We start from the raw sequence: 26949 nt of genomic DNA on the forward strand, positions 1-26949 counted from the left end.
GGGAACGAAGGCCCGCAAGAGCAGAGCATGACTTACAGGATTGCTTTGCTTCCTTACTCAGAAATTCTCTATGTGATCCTGAAAGTCTTCTCAAGGACTTCTGCCTGCAATTTCCAATAACTTCATTCAGAACAAAACCTACTAATTGTCAGAAATAAGTAGGTTCTCAATTCCTGGTTAATCAAAATTGATCTTTTAATTCTGAGATATGTGTTATTTTATCCACAAACCAGGTGCTCAATAAATGTGTGTGCAGTGGGTGAAAAATGAATCAAGGACAGAATTAGTTTGCCTTGCCTGGAGTCGGGTCAAGGAGCACTTTTCCAGAAGTTATTCTGGTAGAGACAGGGCTCTGCTGTTGGTTACGTCATCTACTCTCTCTACTATTTTCACTCCCACCATGTACTACATACATCAGCTATCTTTTAGTTTTGAGGCTAATTTACTCTAGGATTTAGAAGGTCTCGACGGGCAAGTATGATCCTTTTATTTGCCCATGCACAGGATTGTCTGAGGTGTGCACTTTTCTTCTTACCCACTCCAAGGGGCCATCTATCTCTTTCCAGCTTCTTAAGAATGAAGCTATACAACCTATCAGCATTGTGAGGTTAGCTGTGTGATGCTAGAAAATGGGATGTTCCCAGTTCTGTGACTCAGAAGCTAACTCGGTGAAGTGCCAGGCTAGCCTAATCGGAAAATGAGGCTGGGGATGCCACAGTATAAAATCCCCAGCATCGAGGAACGCCTTCCTAGCAGCCCTTGCAGTAGTCAGGGTTAAAATCTTGAGGAAAGACAGATGCCCTAGAGGTGATACTGGCAGGGATGCAGAGGTCCTCAAATTGCTGAGTCTCAGCTGAATCTGAACTGCTGGGTCAATGAGGAGCACCAGCTTGAGCTGACCCCAAGTCCTTGGCCAGACTCTTCCCAGTACATCTATTGACAGCCTCTCTCTGGGCTGGAGCCAGGATCTTAGGGCATAGTTGAGAGATGCAGATTCCTGAGTTTAACATTGAACTTTAGGACCAGAACCTGTAGATGGGGTGTGAGATTCACCTCTTTCTAAAACTTCATTGGGGGTTCTTAATTCACACTAAGGAAACCTGGAGATCATTTGCATTTCCCCATCTCCTCAGTCTATAAGGACCTGAGATGCAGACAGATCACAGCACCAGGAACTTCAAAAGCTCACAGCTGCTCAGCACACAATGGGAGGCAGGTCCCATGCCATCTGCTTTAAGCATCAAGAGCATGCCTTGCCTTTAGGAGAGAGCAAATTAAGAAGTCACAATTCCAACACCAACCCAACATGGTGGACCATGTAGCATCCCTGAAAACTCTTGTAGATATGTATCATATCATATCATCTATATGGTTCCAAGGAGACGCACGGCCTGTCCAGACCATTGTAACCAAAATCAACTCTGAGCAAGTTTTCTCTTCTCGGCAGAGTCCTTGTGGATCTCTCAGTACTGATGACCAAAGATCAGGGCTGTCAGAGTTCAGTATCTGGCCACGTAAATGGGCCATAAAGGGCAGAGAGCATGCTGTCTTTGTCTTCCTTAGAAAGCTTAGGAGAGCATTCAGCTTATAACAGATACACAGTGAGTCAGTGTTGAGTGGCTGACCTGGAGGCTGGCCATGTGGAAACAGAGGAGGGGCCTGTCTTAGGGTTTTCTATTGCTATGAAAAGACACCATGACCATGGAAACTCTTACAAGGAAAACATTTAATTGGGGTGGCTGGCTTACAGTTTCAGAGGTTCAGTCCATTATCATCATGGCAGGGAGCATGGCGGCAGGCAGGCAGATGTGGTGCTGGGGTATCTGAGAGTCCTACATCTTGTAGGCAACAGGAAGTCAACTTACACACTGGGCAGTATCCTGAGCACAGGAAACCTCAAAGCCCACTCCAACAGTGACACACTTCCTCCAACAAGAACACACCTACTCCAACAAAGCCACACCTCCTAACAACACTATTCCTGCTGTGGAATATTACTTTAACTATGTAAAGGTGTGTTACATTGGTTTATGCTACGTTTGTTTAATTATGTAAAGATGTGTTGCTTTGCCTGCCTAAGGCACCTGATTGGTCTAATAAAAAGCTGAATGGCCAATAGCTAGGCAGTAGAGGGATAGGAGGGGCTGGTGGGCAGAGAGAATAAGTAAGAGGAGGAGTCTAGGCTGGAGAGAAGAGAGAACTAGAGAGAAGAGAACAAGGGAGAAAGAGAGGGGGACACCTGGGGCCAGTCACGCAGGCAAGCAGACAGACAGACACAGAGGAAGCAGGAAAGTAGGACATACAGAATGAAAGAAAGGTAAAAAGCCCTAAGGCAAAAAGTAGATGAAGAGAAACAGATTAAATTAAGTTATAAAAGCTAGTGGGACAAGCACAAGATAAGGCTGAGCATCCATAACTAATAGCAAGTCTCAGTGTCTTTGTTTGGGAGCTGGTTGGCAGTGAGATTATGTGGGGTCATGGCAGTAAAGAGCCTTTCTGGCAGTGCATGAGTTTCTGAGAATTTCAAAGTTTAATTCACATTTCCCTGCTGACCTTTCCAGAGTTACAGCTTCATCTTGTATTAATTTACCCCCTTCCCCTCCAAGAGTAAGTTAAAGAACATGACGGAAGTTCTTATTTCCAAACCTCATAAAGTAAAAGACTTTGTCCAGTTATTTCTTTTATTGCAGATGCCCAGTGCCTTTAAGTTGGGGTACACCTGTCTCTAGGGAATGGTTCATCAACAAGACAGTTTTGGCTTCATGGGAGTGTGCCCCAAAAATTCAAAATGTTATATAGGGGCTGGTAAGATAGTCTAGCAGGAAAAGACACTTGCTACCAAGCCTAACTTTGTGAGTTCAATCCCCGGGACCTGTGTGGTGCATGTAGAAAAATAACTACTGCAAGCTGTTCTCTGATTTCTTCATGCACACTGCGGTGTGTGCCCCTCCCCCCATACACACATAAAAAACAGATTTTTTTTTCTATTTAGTTTCTATTGTTTGGTTTGGTTTTTTTTTTAGGATGTTATGTGGTTTTCTTTTTCTTTATACTCCAAAATCGTTACTCAGCAGGAAGATATTAGTACAAGCGACGATCCACGGTGATGAGTGGGTTTATGTCCTGTGACTCACTCCACTCCACTCCAGCTCACCATACTGGGGCTTGCTTGGCAATATGTAAGAGGCAAATTACTCAAATCCTCTTACTTGTCACTGTGTTTCCACTGTGCCTAAGCAATATCCCATGACCATCAAAATTAGTCATGCCTCACCACCACTGAGGTAAATCAGTATTAAACTCCCATCACTAGGTGAGGGAACCAAGCCCAAGAGTGAGGAGGTCAGGCCCACGGTCCTTAACCTCTCCCTCCTCTGACTCGGCACACTCATCATCTTCCATCAGCCTCGGAGGGATGTGTGCAGATTGAAACTTAGAAAATGTGCTCTGTATACGCCACTGGTCCTGTGTTTGGGAAAGGAACATTGAACATTGGTCTCATATAATCCAGAGAGAGCTTTAAATAAAATACCTCTGCTAAGGTCTCACTGTAAATATTCGAATGTGGATCCTATAGTTAAAAAACTTTACAAGGTAATGCTCATTCACAGGTAGGGTAGAGGATGCCGATCCAGGCAGCAGGTACTCCTGAATCACCCAAGCTCCTGCATCCTCTCTCACAGATCCCCACTCTCTGCTGTATAGAGCCCTGCATATGGAACCTTCTGGAGACACATACATTTAGCTTGAGTCCAAACATTTTGTAACCAGCGTGGGAATGTTTGCACAAGAGTGGTTCAGCAGTTCAACTTGAGTGGCAGTCGATACCTCTGGCAGAGGGATGGAGAGAAAAAAGTCAACCCAGGAGAAAGTGTGCTGTTCACACTGAGGATGGAGGGACCTATGGAGAACCTGCCCCTACCATGCCAGGAACCATGCTCCTGGGCAGGGGCCTTAGCAAATGAGCTGGTGGGTCTTGATGAGGTGTTAAACTAAAGGAGGCTCATTGGTTCACAACCCTTTAAATTAACTGGGTTCCAGCCCAGACTCTGCCGCTCAAACTCTGTGGCCTCAGGCACGTTACTGCAAGTTGAGCACCCTAATATGAACCACTAGAACCACAAATGCTCCAGAATCCACACCCTTCAAGTAACAATATGATACCACAAGTGGAAATCTATGCACCAAGAAACTTGGTTTCATAAACAAAATTACCTAAAACATTGGATTAAATTGTCTTCAGACAATTTTTTCTGAAGGTAATTTTATACAAGGGGTCTATGAAGCAGAAATAAATTATGTAGATTTGGGTTTCATCCTCAAGATACATCGTTGTGTATATGCAGACATTTCAAAATCTGAAAAAAAATTCTAAAATCCATAATATAAATGTTCTTGGTAGAGGATACTAACCGGTACCTCTTAAACAATCAGTTTCCTGATTTTGGAAAACAAATAAAAATTTCAATTATTCATAATCCATGGAGACCACAGCATGAGATAACACATGTCACAACCTACCATGTCCACCCCTTCCCTTCCCCAGGGTCACTGGTTCACCGCTTAATTCTCTTGATTAGTGTTCCCGACTTACGTTTCCTGTGGGGATTGAAAGGAGAGCAATAATCCACCCTTACTTCAACGAGGAGAACTGGCTGGCAAGCTATTTCATGGAAGAGCTTTGAAAGAGAGCCCTAGGGCTGAGAGTATGGGTAGACCTGTGGGATCCAAGGTCAGGCCCTCTGCTAAGACAGAGAGGGAGGCCGCAGGAGAATAGATGGGCGGTGGTGTAGCTTGTGCCATAGCACAGACAGCTACCAGAGGCAGAAGCTATGGAGCCAGGTCTCAAGAAAGCCCAGGGCTTAGAATCCAGAGAAAATGCTCCTGCAGGAGGAGGGAGGGGCCTCAGGAGTAGCATGCTGGGTGATCAACAGGGGTTGCTGTCCTGAGTGGTTCCTGTCTCCCTTAAAGAGGGCTTGAGCCAAGGAAGTGAGCATCTCAACAGGCTGTTTTGACAAATGTATGTGTTGCTTGGAAAATGCTATTTCTATGTCCTGTCTCTAAGACCACAGACCTGTCAGAGCTTCCCACCTTGTCTCTACGACCACAGACCTGTCAGAGCTTCCCACCCTGTCTCCCTGGTAGGCTGGCTCTGTAGGATATCCCATAATAAATGCATGTGTTGGGTGAATGAAACCTAGCATGCCTCTTGACTGGGAGACTTTTTGTTGCATTTAATTTGTCGTAAATCTCTTAGTGTAGAGTATGGTAAGATGTTTCCTGGGGCTGGAGAGATGGCTCCGCAGTTAAGAGCACTGGCTGCTCTTCTAGAGGACCCTGGTTCAATTCCCAGCAGCCACATGGTGGCTCACAGTCATCTCTAACTCCAGTTCCAGGGAATTCAACACTCTCTTCTGGCCTCCTTGGGCATCAGGCACATATGTAGTGCACAGACATACATGCAGACCAAACACCCATATGTATTAAGTAAGTATGCAGTAATACATAAAAAAAAAAAAATTTCCCAAAGTTGACTGTGGCATTCTTCACAATCTCAACACCTGAAACCGGTTTCTCCCTGTAGGACTCCCTCCCCCCACCAGGGGTATATGCAGCTCTCATAAAATGGTCTCATTCCCAAGTTCCTACATTCAAGTAAAGGCAAAGGGTGAATGAAGCTTTGGAAAGGAAGGCATGGCCTCACCTTGCTCCTACTCAAATTATCTATTTGTGGAATGACTGGGACGGCTTCATTTAAGCCGTTTAGTCCAGTGTCTGCCGTAGATAGCATCTCGGGTATTGCTGGTAATGGTGCTCAATTCACCCACACTTGTTGGTAAGAGGTGTCTTTGGGGGGTGTTTTGAATGGAACCCAGAAGCGAGAGACTTTAGCTCTACTAACTTGCTAGCTTTCTTTTCTCCTCTATCCAAAATTACCTCATTATAACCTGGCCCATCTCATTTCATAACAGTCATGGAAATAGTTTGAAAAATTAAGCTCTCCACAGATATCAACTGCAATCTAATGATTCCTTTAGGGAATCGCCCTGACTGTTGATACTCTGCTAGACCCCTTCACACCCAGCATGACACCTGGTGCAGATGTGGACACACGCAAACAGGGTTTCCCTATGTTCCTTTCACAACCAGGGGCTGTGCAAGTGTAAGTGGAGAAGGGCTGGGGCAGGAGAAAGCTGTGTTCCTGTGCTGGTTTATGGCAGGCCGTGCTGAGTTTAAACAAATGCTCAAACAAACAAAGCTTTGATTTCTGTGCTTCAGCCATCTGTGTCCCAAGAATGATACATTGTTGTGAGGACTTCTGCCCGCCCCACCTCCTCTGTGTGCTTCCTGATCTGGAGGGACCCTGATGCTAGAGTACACCCTGCCAAAAGTCTGCCGGGTGGCCAAGTGCGGTGGCACACCTGTCACCCCAGCACTCAAAGAGGGTCAGGAGATTGAAGCCAGCCTGGGCTGTAAAGGGAGACCATGTCTCAACTACATAAGAAAACATACGAACACCTCTTCAGACGGTCATATCAGACACAGTCCTCACCAAGGCCCTGCCGCAGGCGGGAGCTGCATCCTGTGGTGGGTTTTGTCCATCTGCACGTTGCCTGAAACCGCTCACTTTTTATGATTTGGGAGTATGTGGCAAGAGAAGCAAACAATTCCATTAGAACCACAGAGTTCCGGGACAGCAGCTACTTTGTCGGAACTGAATAAAGCTGTATTTATTTTGGGGAGTGCATCTCCCATTTCCGAGACCCAATACCTACAAGGAGCAACTTAAGGTAGGAAGGGTTTATTTACACTCGTGTTTTAAGAGCATGAAGTCTATTGCATGGGGAAAGCGCAGCATCAAGTGTGGGAAGAGCTGGTCACAATGCGTCTCCAGCTAAGAAGGGAGCAGTCAGGTCTGGTCCATCTTTAATCCCAGCACTCGGGAGACAGAGGCAGGCAGGTCTCTGTGAGTTCAAGGCCAGCCTGTTTCACAAACTAAGTCCCAGGCTAGCTAGGGCTACATAATGAGACCCTGTCTCAATGACCACACACACACATACACACACACACACACACACACACACACACATACACACACACACACACACACACACACACACACACACACACACCTAAACTGGAAGTACAGTGTAAAGAGGACCTGGGACTTGCTCTCTGTAATCAGCCTCCTCCAGCAAGGTTTTCTCTCTTTAAAGTTTTATGACCTTTGCAGACATCTCCATCACTGACTAAATGTTCAGACACAGAAGCCCAAGAGAGAGCGAAATGGAAGCCCACCCTTTATTACACATATTTTTACAACCTCAGTGAGTACGCCTTCTTAACCTGAGACAACGCAGTCCAAACCGCCTCCAACCCACACGAGGAGAAAGTCACACTTGGTTTTAGATGAAACACATCGGTATTGAAAGTTGTTTGGGAGCCTGACTTTCGAGGCCATGGCTGTGGCTGTCTCTGCCTTGTGCCTTGAGAGGAAAAAAGAAGCCTTGGAAGTTCGCACTGTCTGCCAAGTGTGTCAGGAGTCCTGGTTGTCCAGATGACAGCTGGCACACACAGGCAAGTCACTCGCTCTGCCTTTATTTTTTTCTGGGTAAAGAAAGAGCAAGGACTTGCCAGCCTGCTTCTTTGCAGGAACCCAGCAAAGAGTCTGCATACGGGACCTGTCGTTTTTAATTATCATTCTGTGTAACTTGTTGTTGCCAGAGAATAAAAGCTTGTTTGTTAGAAAACCTTGGATAATGGGGACTATGCAGAAATGAAAGTGGTATTTCCACTAACTCCGGTATTGATGGTAATGTCAGCCTCGGGTTGAATTGCTTTGAGGGAGCCTGCCTCCCTGCGCCAGACCTTGTCCTTTACCCCAAACAACATTCAGCTGTTTGGAGGTGACGAACAGTGCGTCTCCAGAGGGTGACCAGCAGAGGCACCTTTGCCTCCTCCAAAGTCTAGTATCTGCAGAAGACAGTTGGTTAGGTGCCCTGTTAGAGAGCACAGAAACACAGAGCAGGGTTTCCAGAGCCCAGGGCTGTTCTCCTGAAGTCTATGGCCACAGCAGATGCATTTCTGGGATCAAACAGCAACGGTGATGTTAGAGACCGTTCAGAACCACAGGCTCTGCTGTCCTTCATGCTCAATGACAAGAACAGCGTAAGTCTGTTGATGGTCTTTGCTCCTGGTTGAGTGCTGTTCCTGGACCAGGGCTCCCATCAGTCCTGACCTCTTCCCTCAGCCAGCGTTCTGCGAAGCCCGGGAATGGAGGAGGCTCAGCCTTTATTAACTGGGTTTTCTGATTCTTCTTCTGCCACCCACCAGGGCTAATTTTGTTTGAGATTTCACAGTGCTTCTAAATTTATATATGTAAACAAACAGGGACACGCTTTTCCTCAAATCGTTTATTAGAATTCAAATTAGGAGGAGTTTTCATCCGTCCTATAACCAAGCTGATGAAAGAGTCCAGCGCAGGTGGATGTTCAAATTATTTCAGCAAATAGAGGGGGCGGGGAGTTGGCGTCCACGGCTAACCTGGCTGCCATTTTAGTTTTGTGAAGTGTGGTCAGAAGAATGGGCAGCAATTCCACCAGAGTTTGCCCGGGTGATTTTCCAAAGGCAGAAAGATGACCTTCCACTGTTTCGAAAATACCAAGAGACTGTTCTCTTAAAAGCTTGTAGGTCAGGTATTGTAGATAGCTTTCTTTATGCAGAGGGAGATCAATCAGGACTGTCTGTTGGACATCCAGGAAGCATCAGTCATGGATTCTAGGAAGCTGCAAGGATCTGTTTTCATTTTATTTTTATCATCATCATCATCATCATCATCATCATTATATATGCCTGTTTGCTTCCTAGTGAGAGAGAGAAGGAGAGGGTGTGGACGTGGGTGGGTGGGGAAGTGCGGAGGACATAGGAGGAACTGAGGGAGGGGAAACCATTATCAGAATATATTGCATGAAAAAAATCTATTTTCAATTTTTAAAAATGTGTAAGTTGACACACACACAAAATCTCACTCACAACAGGAAGTTCTGATTAGGGATCCACTCACAGCTTGTTTCCCTCTTGACTTACAACTCCTAAAGTTTTTCTTGTGTCATGACCAGAAATGACCAATTCCCCTCCAACAGCAACTGAAGAACGCCTCTGTGAATGCACTATAATTTGTCTAAAATGCAGCTTTCCCAAAAATTCAAAATAACTAAAAATAAGAAGATATTAGATGGGGTCAGAGAGATGGCTCAGAGGTTAAGAGCACTGTCTGCTCTTCCAGAGGTCCTGAGTTCAATTCCCAGCACCCACATGGTGGCTCACAACCATCTGTAATGAGATCCGGGTGCCTTCTTCTGGCCTGCAGGTAGAACACTGTATACATAATAAATAAATAAATCTTTAAAAAAAAGAAGAAGAAGATATTAGATGGGATCAGAGAGACTGGAGAGAGTGTGTCAGGATCTTCGGGGTTCTGTACGTGCGTGTGTGTGTGTGTGTGTGTGTGTGTGTGTGTGTGTGTGTGCGCGCGCATGCGTGTGTGTGTGTGTGTGTGTGTGTGTGTGTGTGTGTGTGTGTGTGTGGCATCGGTGAGCTCCTTGTGTGAGAATCAGGTGACTTTGGCAGCTGAGTGTATGAGCCTCGGAGGTTAGTGTGTGCTGCCGGGCATCCGGGGCTGCGGCGGCGATCTGTCAGCATGCTAGCCTCAGGCTAGAGCTGACGTGCCTTGAAGCTTCAGTGCAGTTCCATCTGGCACTGACTGAAGTGGGTGTTTCCAGGGTGCCCTGGTACTTCCGGGAGAGCATTTCCTGTACTCCTTACCTGCTCCCTGTGGCAGCCTCCTGAGCTCTGGGCTGGTATTTTATCCTGTGTAATAGGGTTCGGATTTAGAAAAACTCTCTCTTCATGCCCAATTCCTTGCTTACCTCTCCTCTTCGTTACAACAGCTCCAAGGAACGCTATAATCAGATCTCATTCCGGACATAAAAGAAGATTCTAGAAGCGTCTTACTTTTTACTAGAAAAAAAAACAGTGTTTACTCGTGCACGCCCTGTAGAGGTACCTGGAATCCTGAAGCCCCACCAGTTCTCGGTGCCATTTGGATTACCGTGCATGTTGGGCTTTGAGAAGAGCTGTAGGCCCCAGTAGCTCTCACTGCTGAGGACAGTAGCTGGCCTTTCCCAGTGCGCCATTTCCAGAATATTGTCCCCTTTGGTACCACGTAGCAACTGTGAGAACAGCAAATATCTCTGGTGCTCTTGGATCCAAACCAGTGTCCTAGGAGGAAAGGACAGCTTTATCTTCTCACCCAGCCTGGAATGAGGATTTGCTAGCGGTCCTCTCTGGGATGTAAGTTCCATGTACATGGAGTGCTCTGCATAGAAGGCCATATTAAAGGGCTGCATTTGCTGTCTTATTCTTTAGCACTGGAACCAGACCAGGATACAAACATCCTTGCACATTTCTGTGCACAACTAAGAGCTTCTTCCAGCCGATCTTCACGGTCTCACTTGCCTATGCTCGGCCCCTCCACAAGCCAGTCTTCCTGCAGGAGCAGGCTCTATCATGGGGCAATTCACTGGTCAGAACAGCTTGGCTTTAAGGCGTGGTGTAGCCGCTTACTGACTGGCATTGTAACATTCCTCACTTTCTCTGAACATCTGCTTCCTCCCACAGAGGCATTAACATCTACACTGCGAAAGCATTGGGATTAAGTAGAGTGTCACATAGAGAGCACCTGCCAGCACAGTGAAGGGCTCCACAAGTGGCAGCTAATGATATTAACAGGCCAGAAGCAATCTTTCTAAGTCAAACCCAAGCCCTTCTCCTGACGCCTCTTCCCTGCCAGTAACACCCCTGTCCCGCACCCCTTCAGAGCGGAGGTCTTCCAGAGCAGGTTTCTCTTTTGTCAATTTGACGTGATCTAGAGTCCTAGAGGAGGAGGGGCCCTCACCTGAGAAAATGTCCCCATCTGGTTGGCCTGTTAGAAAGCCTGTGGACATTCTCCTGACTGATGATCCAGGACAAGGCCCAGCCCACTGTGGGTGGTGCCGCCCCACGGCAGGTGGTCCTGGGTGGTATGAGGAAGCAGGGCGAGCAAGCCCTAGAAAGAGCGGTGTTCTTCTACAGCCCCTGCCCCACACCCTGCCCTTCCTGGAGTTCTTGCCTTTGCTTCTTCCAGGGATGGACTGTGACAAGGGTGTGGAGAAGCTGAAGACGCCCTTCTCCCCAGGCTGCTTTTGGTCATGATGTCTTAAGGCAGCAGCAGAAAGGAGGCCAGGCCAGGTCCAGACCCACTGCCATGGCTTCTCACACTTGCCACGGCTTCTTCTCACACTTGCCACGGCTTCTTCTCACACTTGCCCGGCTTCTTCTTACACTTGCCACGGCTTCTTCTCACACTTGCTTCCAAACCCTCCACTCTAGTGTATTGTGGAGTCAGGGTCACCGTGGCCACTGCACCACTACATTTACCAGTGACCAACACCTGATGGCAACACTTGGTAGAGGTCACCCCTCCTTCTAGTGACTGTCCCCTGAATTCACAGTGCCGCTGTGTTCTTTGCTTTCCTCCTCCTAACAGGCCCTTGTTCTTAAAATATTTGGGGAACATAGATCATGGTGTGTCTTCTTTTTTGGCCACATTTATTTCCCCAGCAAGTCCAACCTAGTTTTACAGCTTCTAACAGTACTTACCAGCTTCCTTAAACCCAACCCTAGCTCCAGGGTCAGCCGATCCTTTCCTAAATTCTCCGCTTAAACACCTACCTAAGGGCCCTCAACTCAGTGTGTGTGTGCATGTGTGCGCTTGTGTATGTGTGCGTGTGTGTATGTATGCACTGTGTGTGTGTGTATGTGTGTGTGTGTGTGTGTGTATGCACACATGCATTTCTGGGGTTGGTGACTTTTTCTTATTGTGACAAAACACCCAACACAGCAACTTAAGGGAGAAAATATTTATTTGGCTCACGGCGTCAGAGGTCTCAGGCCGTGCTGCCCAGTCGTACACCTGGGCAGAGCGTCAGGCAGGAGCTTGTAGTGGAAAAACAGCTTTACCTCACCACAGATGGAAGCACAAGCCAAGACAGGATGAGGCCAAGGACAAGACACCCCAACACCCCTCCTCTAGTGACCCACCACCGCCCAGCATAATCATATTTTCTTATGAGAATAAAAAACAGAATTTTTATGGTCTTTATAGTATGATCCCAAAATGTGAGTGGTACTCTGTCAGGGTTCCCAAGAGTGCTGCAGAGATAAAGAAGCACCCAGAATAGAATATCCAGGCTGTTTGGGGAAATTCATATACGTCAGTTAAGATAGGCTTCACTTGCTTTACCACACTCTGAAATAAGACAGATGAGTTCTCTCCCTCGTCTCAGCTGGCAACTGAGAGAGAAGAAATGGTCATCCAGGTCCCCACTTCTTCCCTGTTTTTCCTCCACTGTCCCTACTGTGCTGTTCTTCTCATACAGTAGAATCTGTCTCATGCCCCTTCACAGACATTCTGTACCCTGGGATGCACCACAGAGGAAGAGTCAACACGTGACTTCCGATTAAGGATATGACCTATATACTGTACACCTCGCTTCTATTCATAAATGACTGGTCACAGCTAGTCACATGACCATTCTTTGCACAAGCCAGGAACCACTGTGTTGCACGGTCACATGCCAGCTGGAAGATCCAATTACAAATGTTAAAAAGGGAGTTAGAGACATGGCAGCCACGGAAGCACCTGCTGTGCAGACCTGAGGACCCTAGTGTGACCTGGGCACCCATGTAACAAACAGCCTGCAGTGGTACACATCGTGATCCCAGCTCTGGCGGAGCAGAGACAGACCGGACCAGGAACCAAGCAGCCTAGTTTTATTGGTGAACCACAGGTCCCAGCGAGAGATTGTCTAAGACAGGTCCTGTAGAATGATGGCTGGGATTGCCATCTGGCCTCTACACACGCACACTTGAGCACACACACACATACACACACACATACATACACACATATACATACACACACACACACATACACACACACTTACACATACATACACACATACACACACACACACACACACACACACACAGATTGAAAGCGAGAGCACGCAAAAGTAAGAAGGGCAAGGTGACCACTGTGGACTGGTAAGTCCCTGCTCAACCATATCTGTAAATATCTCCATCACTTCTGACTAAACAATAAAGTCTAAAGGCCAAGGTGTGTTTTATATTCTATTGGATCACTTTAAGTTCTCAATCAATATTTGTAATTGGGACATTTGTTTAATGTGTTTTCATCCAAGTGATTTTGTGGGGAGTTTTTATTATAATGCTCAAAACAAGCACCATTCAATCCCTAGTGTAAATACTGAAGGAGCATAAATGTCACAGGACAATGTCAGGGAAAGGTCCTCTATGGTGGCTTCCACATCCCTTTGTTCTAAGCTGGTGGCACCTGCCGGAGAGGCATGCTGACTAACGGCTGCCTGTGTGAGCTGACCACCTGCCTCATGGATGACCCGGCAGAGTCAAGGTTACTGCTGTAGCAAATGTGCTGACCTAATTTTGGAAACTAGAAGGCAGTACTAAGTGTGCGTTTGGGGCGCCCCACATTCTGTTTCTAACTCATCATCTTTATAGGAGCTGGGGTCTCAGGCCTCTTCCCTCCCCCAGGTAGCAGTAAGTCTGGGAGATTTGTTCCCTCCTGCTCAGAAGGCAATGAGAACGGATCCCACTGCAGGAGGTAAATAGAGCAGCGGCAACACATCCCTCCCCTGAATCCGAACATCTGTTCAAACTTTTCACAGCTCCCAGGAGGAAGGAGGCCCAGCACTGGGCCTCAAGCTATAAAGGGAAGACTGTGCATTTGTTCCCTGCTAACTGAGATTTATGGTGATGTGCCCTGACCTAGCCCTCGGCTTATCTCTGCGGTACCTTTGAAAAAAGACCAGGCTGGTAAAGAAATAAGTCAAGCAGGAAGATAAAGAGTGATGGTTTTCATATTCATGAGAGCAAGCTTTACAGGGCATCATGACCCATTTGAACTGAAATGCTCCCGATGCCAAGTGAGATGCCTGTCCCAGGACAGAGCACAGCCCCACCTCCTGTGAGAACTTAGGCTCAGTGGTGCTGCTCTGTGGACTTGAAAGAAGCCGCCAGTGCTCCCTCCATACTGGAATTTCACTGATGTTTCAGGCACTTTCTCCATGTATCCAAACGAGCAAGTCATTTGCTGGTTAAGATAGCCAGCTGCACCAGGAACCTCAGCCGCTCCCCAACCAGAGGTCAGTATGCATCGCCCCTAGGATAGATGAGACCCCCACCCCCTCTGTTGTATCTGTCTGTCCCAGAAAGTCAGCTGGCATGGCCTTTGGCCAACGCTTTCCTCCTTCCCAGGGCGGAGACTCTGATGGCTGGCCACTGTTCTGCCGGGCTCCCAGCTGACTCTCATTTCCAGCTGCCTCTGAGCCCCCTGGCTGGGAGGTAATGCTGCAGAACGATAATCTTTGTAAAAATAAAACCCGTTGCTAGCCAAGCCAGCCAAGCTGTGTGGGAGGAATGGAAAATTCAGGCTATGTGTTCTTGGTGTGACAGATTGTCAATAACTGAGGTGTTCTGTGTGAAGAGCTGGGATGAGCCGTATGGAGGTCGGGCCTGTGTAATGTCACCCTACAGCCCTTGGGACACCTCCTCAGAACCAGGCTCAGGGGGCTGGAGCTGTAGCCACAGATTGGCTCTGCATTGGCCACCCTCTTGACTGAGCCACCCTGGGAATCTGGTGTGGACTTGGCAACCTCTGCATCAGAAATCAGGTATGGCTGCCCTTAGCTGAACTCCAAGGGACAGCGAATGCTGGCCCCGCTTCTACAGGGACCCGGCCCAGCTCACCACTAGTGTGCCCCATCAATGATATGCTTCTCTCACCATGGGTAAGCTCTGGTGCCAGCTTGCAGTTGGCATTGGTCACATGGAATGACCATAGCTCTGGAAATTCCCTGTGGTCACCTGAAATCCAGGAGCTGTTCGTTTACTTGTCTATTTGGAAGTACTTCTGGTTCCTGGACCCTTTGTTGTTGGTTGAATTGAGGCCGCAGAAGCAAGGGAAGCATCGTTTTCTTCCCACAAGGCAGCATGGCTCTAGCTGCTCCTGAGCGCTTCCTTCAGCTCAGATGGAAGTTTCCAGAGAATAATTTGATATCACTCTCCCTTCCACTGCTGATGACTCCCCCTTCTGTGTATCTAGAGAGTCAAGGCAGCCCCGTCCCCTCCTAACCTATGTCCTCTTCTTGTGGCTTCCTCCTCCTCCCTCCTCCTTTCCCCATCCCCCTTCTTCTCTTCCCTCTCTTTTTACCTCCCCTTCCTTCTTCTTCCTCCTCTTCTCCCTCCCCTTTTCTCTCTTTCCCCCTTCTCTTCCTCATCCTTCTCTGCCACCTTCCCCTCTTCTTCCCTCTCTTCGACCTCCGCTCTCCCTTGCTGTCCTTGTCTTTGAAGACCCTGAGGACCACTCTGGCTTGTTCTGTAAGCTGCAGAGGGAATCTTTGTAAAAAACAGCTCCGGGCACTGGCATGGGAGGACCGTGTAAATCAGCAGGACACTTCGCTGTAAACCTTTCTTACTATTGACATTCACTACTGTTTCATTTTATGAATGCTTCTTTGTCTTCCAAGAAGCATTTCAGATTAAGCAATGATGTTGAGGATGTGGGAGGTTTCCGCTTGTGTGTTTGGCTGATTGATTTGCAGATGGTTGCCATAAACATTACAACACCAGGCTCCTATATTGCAAATACTAATTTGTAAAGTAGGTTGGAGACCGAAATGGAGCTATAGCTTCCCTGACACCCAGCGGAGCTAATAGAACTGTACTTTCTAGTAAAAGAGCCCTGAGATCTGCATGGGATTTAACTCTAGGGTTTAGAGCTAGACTGAACTCTCCCTATTGAGTCTCTTGGATGTATAAATTCAAATTAAATTGCAAAATAATAATTGCACACCCTGCATGTCAGCCCTGTGCTGGACACAAATGCATACCAACCACCCCTGCTGCGGAGTTTACGGTTCCGTGAAGGCCCCTGGTCTGTAACCCTGCAGTAAGTCTGTGAGCATTGGTGTAGCAGTCAGAGGCACAACAGGTGCATGCACAGAGTAAAAGATAACTGAGAGAGAAATGGACGCCGTGTCCCCGGTGAGTAAGAGAAGCCACCCGATGCTGGGTGCAGGCCTGGGCTAAACCTGGGTCTTCTAGGTGAGCGAGTCACGGAGTGGGCTAATGCTTTCATTGTTCTGGGTACTCAAAGAGAGAGTGCCAAGTCACCAAGAGGGCTCCAGGTAGTATGTGGCACCCAGAACGTGCTCAGTGAAGATCTGCCATTGCTGCAGCCTTCCTTGGGGGTTAGTGTTAGGGACAGGGGAGACTGGGGCATCAGAGGAGACCCAGTGAGGGTGGAGACTCAGGGCCTCTCTAGGGGAGTCTGTCCCTCCATAGCTGGGGCAGGAGGAAGTGGAGGGAGGGTCAGATGCTTTAGAAAAGGCAGTTGGGCCAGATTGTAACCTTGAGAACAGGGGTGAGTTATTGGTGTCTGTGAGCAACGAAAGATGAGTTTTTGAAAATCTGCTCTGGTAGCTGCGGGGGATGCTGGTTTGGAAATGAGTGAACCAGTGGAGGAGAGGCCCAATCACATTCACTCGCCTGGAACTGAAGGCCTGCCATGTCCCAGGTGCTGGGACTATAAATGAAGTCGGCCAATTACTGTGGAGAGAGAAGAAGAAAAATAGTATACTAAGTGGTTTCTGATGTCGAACTGATTTTAAAAGGGGGGGGGTGGTGGTAAGCAAGGGCAGGTATGGTGGCACACACCTTCAGTCCTGACGCTCATGAGACAGAGGCAGGCAGATGGATAACTCTGAGTTTGAAGCTAGCTTGGTTTATATAGAAAGTTCCAGGCCAGTCAGGGCCATACTGAGACCCTGTCTTAAAATTAAGAGTGAGCTCTGAAAGCATGTACATACAAGTAATATTACATGGGTTGAACAGGTTGAATTGATATATTTAGGAAGATGATTGATTGATAGATAGATAGATAGATAGATAGATAGATAGATAGATAGATAATGAAAGAGAAAGAGACCATGAATTTGAATGAGAGAATAAGTTGAAGGGAGAAAGGGGGAGGAAAATGATAGAATTATAATCTCAAAAAAAAAAGAAAATATATTTTTAAAATGTTATAAAAAATTAAGCCTGGAGACTATTTAGAAGTGGAGTAACAGAGAAAGAGGACATGTGTAGTAGTCTGTCACGGGGAAAGGAGCACTTTGGGAACACTGGGGCTCAGGCACTTCACCAGAGTTGGGAGAAGACGCCTCTTCTTGCCCATTCTCCTTGGCACTTCCTCATTCTCTAGGAAAGGGAGCTGCGGCGCAGGTGGTGGTCTCTCTCCAGCTCTGGCAGTTACATGAGAGCCCCTCTGAGGTCGGGCATGTGCAGACCCGCCTCCAGAGAGACACTAAGAGTTAAGCAATGAGACCAGCAGCTTCAGTCAGGATTCCCACAGCTCCGCAGCACCCTAAATGGTCAGTCTGTTCTCTTTTGAACATGGAGACTGGCGTTTGACTTTGGAAAGTAGCTTTTCCTGTTGAAATGGAAATGTTATCAGAGGCAGCATGAATCATGGGAAAGAGGAAAATGCGGTGCAGTTTGATGAGCTCTTGAGGACCAGCTCTGAAGGCCATCTCAGGTAAACAGTGGGCGTGAGTGGTGATGTGTAAATATTGACATGGGGCCAGCAGGAAACAGGGACAGGAAAAGGGGCTGCACCATGACATGGCTTTGGCTTATTGGAAAGATGTTGTCCATGATGAATGGAATACAGTCCTAAGGAAAAGACAGACACGAAGAGGTGGAGCCGCTATTGCCTCCGATAGCGCTGGTCTTCCCAGAAATTATCTCAGGCACCTTTATTGGGAAAATGGCTGTGAGCTGTGGGCTAATTTATTCCCCGGGTGAATCAGCGCTAAGGCTTTGTTGCATAGTAGAAATTCTAATAGGATAAATCTAATAATCCTGAAACAAAACACTCCATGAATGTTGAGCTAGATTCTTAATGGGAACCCTTCTTCTGTGAAACTCTGGTCGTGTGCACACTGAAGACACGTGCAACATGCTGGGCACAAAGAAAGCTGCATCCTTCTCCTTTTAGTTAGTTCCGCGGAAATCCCACACACCCTATCAGCAGGCAAGCCTGTGCCTCGTCTGGAAGAGATAACCAATCCCTTATTTGTGGGTTATCTCTTAGCTCAAAAGGTTAGCCCACAGTCCCACAACGATCTTACCAGTAAGGTGCCTCTGACTGAGTGCCTGGATTAAAGGTGTAAGCCACCATGCCTGACAGGTGTCTGTCGTTTTGTTACTCTGGGTTTCTCCAGTTCCCTCCCCTGAGGTTTTACAGAGCGCGGCTGCACTTGCTCCTCACGCCACATGGTGGCGCTAGTGAACAAAACCCTGTGCAGTCTTGTGCTGCTGGGAACCATGCCTTTCCTGCTCAGGGTGGGCCCCAGCTGTGCTGACACAAGACCTCTTTCAGATTTACCGCTTGAGAGGCTATTTTCCCAAAAGGCCATCTATTCAAACAAGTGGGCCTGCTTTTCTATGAACTCCTCAAAATAAAGGATCTAGAATTTTCTGATATTTAATGTCTGGTAGATCCTAATGTACCGTTAGACACCTCAATGCACAGTGTGTTTGGGAGTTGTTGTGTTGTTGTTGTTGTTGTTGTTGTTGTTTATTCCCATCTTATCAGTCCTGACTCAAGACTTGAGATGGTACCATCTGAGCTCACAGTGGTGTGTGACCTGAGAGAATCTTGTAACTACCACGCATTTCCACCGGTGAAAGGATATTTTACCTTACGTCCTGAGTCACCATACATGCAGTTCACAAATACCACAAAGGTCAAAAGCAAGTGCTTAGCCCCCAAAGGTCAGTTTTTCCTATTCTGCTGTGTGCAGAGGGTGTGAATTGTTCACGGGAAAGGACTTGGGCCGAGAATGACAGAAGGAGCAATGTCGTCGTCGTCATCTAGTTCCCTGGCTTTTATACAGTCTTTTATTGACCCCATTTCTGCTGGTGGACCTGGGGGTGTGGGATGCAGCTGGCAAGGGCAGCTGGGGGAGCAATGAGGAAGGAGAGATTCCCACAGAAGGGAAGGGGCTGGGGGATGGTAGAGCCGAGAGCCTGGAGAGAGGCATCATGGGGAATGTGCTTCATGAGAAAGTTCTCTGTGTTCCAGCCCTGGGCATCAGTACTGATGGCTGCCAGGCCATTGTTATCCAAAGGCAGCTGTTCTGGTGTGGTTAACAGAGCATAGCTGTGCAGGCCAAGCCGAGGGCTTGTCTATGTGATAAACATGATGCATAATTTATCATCCAAATGGGAATGCTTTCAGAAGTAAAGGAGCGCTGTGGAAATAAAGCCAGGATACAGGTGTAAGCAGAAAGGGCAACCGGGAGCTGGAATCGATGTATTTTGTAGATACTTTCAAACTGAGCCAATAACTGTGAGTAATAAATTACTCTTGTTACTAGGAAAGCTGGGGGCGCGGGGGCGGGGAGAGCAAGTCTTGCCACCCAATGGTGACAACGTGGTTGGAGAGAGAAGAGTCATACCAAGGCAACTGCCAGCAACCATCCGAGGTGATGCTTGGCAAGTGCCAGCCAAATGATAGTCACAGAATGTGGCAGGAAAGCCTGGGTGAAGCCCCAGATCCGTTATTTCTGGGCAGTGGCCTTGTGTGAGCTGCTTAGTCTCTGAACATCCACTCACTTGGGTTGGTTGGTTGGTTGGTTGGTTGACTCATAACTCAGCCAATGAGTGAATCACATGGGCTTGCTCTGTTCAAACTACTGTCATGGTCGAAAGGACATGCCAGGGTCCAGATTGTTGCTGTCGCCTGCTTTGAGACCTTGAACTCTTACTCTACCAGCATCCTGAGTGCTAGAAAAGCAAGCCTGCTTCCTCATGCTGAGCTCTGCTAACAGCCAAATCTCCGACCTCCCAGCTTCTGGAACTGTGAGGAATGAGTTGGTTGTTTTTAAGCTAACAAGTTTATGGTATTTTGTGTTGTTATAGCTGCACAAATGAACCAAAATACTTCCTGTAGGGCCTGTCTTCAGCTGTTGTAAACGTGGAAAGTAAACAAGAGGCTGTCTACAGAATGTTCAATGATTCCTGACATAGAACATGGCAAGAGATAGTAGCTGTGGTTCCTGTTCTAGGGACCATGCTAGAAGCACAAAAGAGGACGGGCAGAGAAGCGGGCCTAGGAGAACCCAGCAAGGACAATGGGTAAAAACGCTCCACATGCTGTAACTCACCTCACAAAGGGAAGACTCTGTAGTTCCTGACAGTTTCTGGAGCATTGTCTCAATCATTCTTTCTCTAGGATACTGTCAACTAAAAAGACGATATAGCCCCAACTGTCTTAACTAACGCCTGCATGTATTATCTCACAGAGCAGTGGTTCTCAACCTTCCTAATGCAGCAACCCTTTAATACAGTCCCCCATGGTATGCTGACCCCCAACCATAAAAATATTTTCATTGCTACTTCACAACTGTCTTAGTTAGGTTTTTATTGCTGTGACGACACACCATGACCATGGCAACTCTTGCAAGGAAAACATTCAGTTGAGGGGTCTCTCTTAGTTCCAGACATTCAGTCCATTTTCTTCATGGCTGGGAGCATGGTGGCATGCAGGCAGATGTGGTGCTGGAAAAACAGCTTGTAGGCAACAGGAAATCTACTGACTGTCACACTGAGTGAAGCTTGAAAAAAACACCTCAAAGCCCGCCCCCACAGCAACACACTTCCTCCAGAAGGTGTGGTCCAGATTTAAGGTGTGCTCTCCAGCTTCAAGGTCTGGATTAAAGGTGCATGTCACCCAGCCTTCTCCAACAAGACCGTGCTTCTTCCAACAAGGCCACACTTCCTAATGTTGCCACTCCCTGAGCTTATGGGAGCCAAATACATTCAAACTACACAATGACCATAATTTTGCTACTATTATGAATCATAAAGTAAATATATTTGGAGATGGAGTTACGACCCACAAGTTGAGAACCACTGTCACAGAGTGAAGGACAGAGGCGGGGAGGGGGTTTCCAGGATTGGCTAAGGTATGGCTATCACTATTTTCTTTGTCTAATTTGGGCACATATGGCACCTGAAATGTGGCTAGCCCAAATTAGACTGTGATCATAAAATATACAAATTGCAAATATTCAGAATTTTATAAAAAGATTCCCTTAATAATTGTCTAAATAGCACCAAATTGAAATAGTAATGATGTTAGATACAATTGGTTAAATAAAATATACTATTAAAATTAATCCCAATTGTTTTTTAACTATTTGATGTGACTAGAGTATTAATGACATACACAGGCCCTCTCTGTAGCTCACACTCTACTCCATACTCTGGACTGCCGTCTCCTGCCCAGCGGAGGCTGTGTCTTAACAATCCAAGATCCTCACCTCGGCTCCCCCTTCCCACTACAAAACCCACTGGGGTTAGAACCCTGTCTACTTAAAGTACAGTTTAAACTCTCAGGTGCCAGGAGCAGAGGCTCAGACCTTTACTCCCAGCACTCTAGAGCAGAGGCAGGTGGATCTCTTCGAGTTTGAGGCTACGTCTATATAGAGAGGCTCTGTCTTAAAAAACAAACACGCGAAAAAGAATTCTGGATCTGGGGCTGAAAGTTCCCGTCACTTGAGGCCTCCGGGTCGGGGTTGCTTTGTGTATATTCTGAGGACTGGAGCTCTTTCTGACTTGCTGGACTGAGGCCACTCTGCTGCAGGAACTTTGTGCCGTTGACCTGGTACAGGTTCATTTGAATGGAAAAGAGATAGACACTAGAACTTCTACATTCTTTTTTTTTTTTTTTTTTTTTTTTTTTTGGTTTTTCGAGACAGGGTTTCTTTTTTTTTTTTTTTTTGGTTTTTCGAGACAGGGTTTCTCTGTGTAGCTTTGCGCCTTTCCTGGAACTCACTTGGTAGCCCAGGCTGGCCTCGAACTCACAGAGATCCGCCTGGCTCTGCCTCCCGAGTGCTGGGATTAAAGGCGTGCGCCGCCACCGCCCGGCGAGACAGGGTTTCTCTGTGTAGCTTTGCGCCTTTCCTGAATCTCGCTCTGTAGACCAGGCTGGCCTCGAACTCACAGAGATCCACCTGCCTCTGCCTCCTGAGTGCTAGGATTAAAGGCGTGCGCCGCCACCCGGCCGAACTTCTACATTCTAATTAGGGCTGTTCATATCTGTCTTCATTCTGTCTGGTTCTACATCCCCCAACAAATTCAGTTTTCCGTTTTAGAGGTAGTAGTGTCTCCATGGCTACAACCTCCAGAATATTTTAGTTATTTTTGTAATTGTTATTAGGCTTAAAGAAGCGCATTTAAATTATGCTCTTTCTGCCAGTCTCACTAAAGCTGGCAGCTGCATTTTTCTCATGGATGAAATATATATACATATTGTATTGTATTACTAACAGGAATCACTAAGAAGATCAAGAAAATGAGTAAGTTTTCAAACATATTTAAGAAAACTTACTTCCTATGGTGCAATGCGGTAGGCAGAAACTTTACGCTCGGTGCAGAAGTAAGGAAGTGTCCCAGCTTAGCGCGTCCTTCCCACGGGCTGGGTGTGGGGAAGACCATCTTGTGATAGATAATATTCAGTCATAAATTGTAGGCTGAAGGATGCCATGGGATTCTTCGGTTTCTGACTGATGAAAAGCTCTCCAGGCCCGTGGAACTGTCCACCCTGCTCAAGGCCCCCGTCCTCCTGAATGAACAAAATCAGTCACAGTGCCCATATCTGGAGTGACTCTGCTTTTGGACGTGTTCCTTGTCAGATCTTGGGAAGTGCCTGGTTTCTGCAGGCTTTGGTGATGTCTCAGTCACTGGGAGGAGTTCTGTCCCAATGTCATGTGGATTCTGAGTCCTCCCTGGAGAGCTGGGTGCTCTCCTCCTCTGTCTCATATACATAAAATGACATTTTTACGTGTAAAAAAAAATGGCTTCTGTGGCATTTACAGCATTCATCACCACTATCCATTTCCACAACTTTTTATCACCCCAAACAGAACCTCTGTGCCCATAAAGTATGGAGTTCCCACTCCTTCCTGTTCTTCAAGCTGTTGGTAAAGCGTCTATTCTCTAAGAGTTTGCCCACTGTAGGTACTCAGGTGACAGGCTCGTGCAGCATTGAACCTTCTGGCGGACTCTTGTTGGGTAGTGTGATGTCTTCATTGGTGAGTTTTTCCATTTTGTATCTGGTTTGTTTCCATCTTCTGGCTACACATGATTTTTGTTCATTTGTGTGCTGTTTGTTTTCTGAATTTAGAGATCAGAACTGGGGCCTTGTGCACGCGCAAGCACTAGCATTGAGCTTCTGCCTCTGAATGGTTTTCTGAAAGAATGGGTTCTGTGAGGAAGCTCATCTGTCCATGGAGACCATCCACCCCGCTAGCGATGAGGCTTAATCTGGAAACGATTGACTAATTATAACATAAATACTTTAGAAGAAAAAGACCAATGGCCTCATTTCAAGATAATATAGTTAGTCCAAGCTGCTTTCTAGTCAACATGGAATCATGATTAAAAACAAGCACTAGAAGTAAAGCAGTAGCTTCGAAAGGCTCAACTAACAGGCTCGTGAAAGCCTGCCGAGTTGGAGCCTAGCTGACTCTGGTGTAGAAAACACATACGTGTAGAAAACACATACGTGCACATGCACACAGACACACACACCCTGGCCAACAGAAGGAAGAAGCCGACTGCAGGACCAGAGGACCATGGTGGTTGATGTGCTGTCCTGTGCTGGAATGTTTTCAGGCACACATCTCAAAGGCCGGCCTGCAGCGGAGAGTTCTCTCACACCGCTGACGCTGTGGAAACCCCAGATGAGAACTTGGTGCAGCCACTGTCCTGTCCCTTCTCGGGTACCCGGGGGCATTTCATCCTGAGACGTGGTGGCCACCGGGAGAGCACATCTGGCTGTGGGCACTGTCTGTTTCTCTTGGATGACAGTCTGGAAACTACCAGGAACTTGAAGAATTCAGTTCAGTAGTTTATGAGGAAAAGATAACTACAGGAAGCACCAAGTATTCCTTATCTTCTGAAATTTAAATATGACAAAAGAGGAGACAGAATGGTAGATTATTGAGAAAGATAAGGTTAAATGAAGGCGTTCTCTTGGAAACAAAGATCCTTGGATACTTCTTTTAAGAAGAAAAAGACTGAAGAAAGGTGAAGTTTTCCTTGCTTCTTTCTTCCTCTTGTTCCTCTGATATGTCCCATTTTTATTTATGTATTCTCTCTTTTTTTTTCCCCTAGTACTAGGGATTAAATGCAGGGACTCTGGCACCCACATTGGGCAACCAGTTCTCCACCAAGCTGTGTGTCCAGGCCTCTTTTTCTTTTTCTTTTTGGACACAGAGTCTTACTAAGATGCCGTGAAGGCAGTGAACTCATTCTACATCCCGCACGGTGGACTTTCTGTCCTCCTGCAATGGTCTCCTGCAGAGCTAAAAGTACAATCCCTGGCGGCCTGTCTTTATTAGAGAATCTCTCTCGGGCTTACTGTAGTCCTCTTTTTGTGATTCAGTGGCCAAGACTGTGGCTCCTGCCTTCCCAATTCCTGGCCAGGGAGACACAGTGGTCAGCATTACATCTTCTCTGCACCATGGGAAAAGACATCAGAGTTCTGCTGATGTCAGTTTGAACAGGGCAAGAGCTGTTGGGAGTGCGTTTGACGGGGGCTGCATCAGTTGTCAGAGGTGGTGGCGTCTACACCGGGTGTCATGGGAAAGTCACTCTGAAGAGTGTACAGTTGAGCGTCTGGGGTGCCATGTCACCATTAACCTTCTTGAGACCTCAAAACCCACATTCCTGTTCATCCCGGAGCAACCTTCCTGCCTGTCAGTGTTTCTGGCTTCTGTGTTTTCACTGGAGACCGAAATCCTCCCTCAAATGGTGTTTCCTTTCTGAGCTTTGGTTCCTTTTCTGTAACATGTGGTACCCAGTTCCCAGACTCATGGAAGGTTAGCCAAGATGTGGTGTGAGGATGCTTGGTGAACTGCCCAGGTCTACGATAGGTGCTTCTTTTCATCCATTTCCTTTATATGGCCTGGGGCTCCATAGTAGTCAAAGCAGGAGCTGCAATTCAAATCTGTCCCCAACTCATGCTCTCCGTCCAATCTTGGAGGAACTATCTAAGCCTTAGTGCCTTCGTCCATGAGGTGAGGTGAGCTGTCCTTTCCTCATGGGATTGTCTGGGGATTAAACGACATATTTACAGAGAACATTGAGCAGGTGCCATGCCAGGATTGTGAACAATGATGATGTAAGGTGACTGTTGGGCCCGGGACCTAGAGTCTCACGGCAGAGCCAGTGACTGTGGTAACCACAGCTGGGAAAGGAAGAAGAGACCGTTTCCACTCTCCACTGCCCCCTCACCCCTTCCCACTGCCGCTGAACCCCTTTCTCCCAGCAAGCCCTATTTTCATGGCCTTTTTTGTGACACACGTGATCTTATTAGGGTTATTTGCAGGAATGTGGAGGTTAAATACTGGATTATGGGCAACTTGCTGCTGTCTACACCACTGAAGAAGGCACTCCCCCTCCTCCAGCAGCCGTTAACTACTGAGAACTCTCAGAGAACGGGGCCTCATGAGCGCTCCTCCCCCATCCGTGATGGACTGCTGATGGTCCCTGGCTTTTTAGGGTAGGTTCTAGGGATTGAACTCAGGTCCTCGGGCCTGTAAGACAAGCACTTTACAGACGGTGCCATCTCCCCAGCCCCTAATTTTATATTTTCAGAGAAATCCTTGCAGCATGTGTATGGAACTGTGAGCTGAAGAGAAAGCATCTGTTGGCTGGGCTGGCTTTGCTCACCGGGTCTCAGCTGCCAGTCTGAAGGCCGTTTCCCTACCCTCAGGACTGCTTGGGCCCCTTAAGTGTAGGCTTCTGTGTATTTTACGCAAGAGATGTATATTAGGGTCTCTAAAGGAAAGAACTGATAGAATAAATATATATGTATGTAGAAATAATACATATATGTTCATTTTTATTCATTTATTTTATTCATATATATGAATATATTGTAGTGATAATATATAAATATATTTACATGTAATATGATATATTATGTAACATATTGTAATGTATCTGTAAGTATATATTCATATACTTTTAAAATATATATTATATTTATATATGGGATTTATTAGAGTGGCTTAAAGTCTGTGACCCAGCTAGCCCAACAATGAGAGGAAGGCCAAGAATACAGGAGTTGTTCGGTCTCTAAGGCTGTCTTGTTTCAGCAGTCCAGGCTGCTGCTGGAGTCCTGGAATACTCCTGAAGAGCTGCTGGTCTTCAGTCCACACAGGAATCCGGACATAGGTCCTCACACCAGTGGAGGAATGCCCTGGAGACAGGAGAGACGAGGTTGCCCCCGAGAGCAAGGGCAAGCAGACAAAACCAAAGCTTCCTTTCTCCTTGCCCTTTTCTGTGGGTGGCCAGCAGCAGGTGTGACCCAGGCAGGTATTTCCACTTCCAATAATCCAATTCAGAAAGTTCCTCACAGAAGTGCTCAGGCGTTTGGGTTTTAGTTAATTCCCGATGTGGTCAAGTTGACAACCAAGATTAACCATTACAAGATGGCAAGTTAAAATAGTGAAGTACATCAATTATCCAAAGAGAAAACAGTAAATTATTTTGAATCAATGGAGGATCATGAATAATAAATTTGAAATAGTTTCTCTTTTTTTATAATTACTAGGTTCTCCTTTTTAATATTTATTTTTATTGTTTTTTAATCGTGTCTGTGTGTGGGTATGTGCACATGAGCACAGTTGCCCTCCAGGGCCACAGGTGTCATGCCCTGGCCCCTGATCT

At 46.8% G+C, this 26949-nt stretch overlaps 1 protein-coding gene across 4 annotated transcripts in view; it reads left to right on the forward strand.

Moving 5' to 3' along the window:
- The window catches only part of Ncald (neurocalcin delta), a 194450-nt gene that overhangs the window by 119296 nt on the left and 48205 nt on the right, over nucleotides 1–26949 (forward strand). The window contains exon 1 of one of the 4 annotated variants that reach the window (XM_059247588.1): nucleotides 14091–14285. The exons of 2 other annotated variants lie outside the window; for them this stretch is intronic. The gene's annotated coding sequence lies outside the window, so the exon portion shown is untranslated. Of the gene's footprint in view, nucleotides 1–14090; nucleotides 14286–19437; nucleotides 19556–26949 lie in introns of those variants that run through there. One more of the 4 variants, XM_059247589.1, reaches the window with a different exon arrangement.

This window comes from Peromyscus eremicus, chromosome 20, assembly GCF_949786415.1.
Source record: "Peromyscus eremicus chromosome 20, PerEre_H2_v1, whole genome shotgun sequence".
Taxonomy (NCBI): Eukaryota; Metazoa; Chordata; class Mammalia; order Rodentia; family Cricetidae; genus Peromyscus; species Peromyscus eremicus.